The sequence below is a fragment of the Bison bison genome, unplaced genomic scaffold (assembly GCF_000754665.1).
Source record: "Bison bison bison isolate TAMUID 2011002044 unplaced genomic scaffold, Bison_UMD1.0 scf7180017864471, whole genome shotgun sequence".
Lineage (NCBI taxonomy): Eukaryota > Metazoa > Chordata > Mammalia > Artiodactyla > Bovidae > Bison > Bison bison.
In genome coordinates this window covers 42,043,296-42,043,610 of record NW_011495032.1, presented here as the reverse complement: position 1 = coordinate 42,043,610, position 315 = coordinate 42,043,296, and positions in this window count along the sequence as shown.

Sequence of the window (315 nt, the reverse complement as noted above, 5' to 3'; positions counted from 1 at the left end):
TTAGTTCCTCTTCACTTTCTGTCATAAGGGTGGTGTCATCTGCATATCTGAGGTTATTGATATTTCTCCTGGCAATCTTGATTCCAGCTTGTGCTTCTTCCAGCCCAGCATTTCTCATGATGTACTCTGCATATAAGTTAAATAAGTGGGCAACAATATACAGCCTTGATGTACTCCTTTTCCTATTTAGAACCAGTCTGTTGTTCCATGTCCTGTTCTAACTGTTGCTTCCTGACCTGCATAGAGGTTTCTCAAGAGGTAGGTCAGGTGGTCTGGTATTTCCATCTCTTTCAGAATTTTCCACAGTTTATTGTG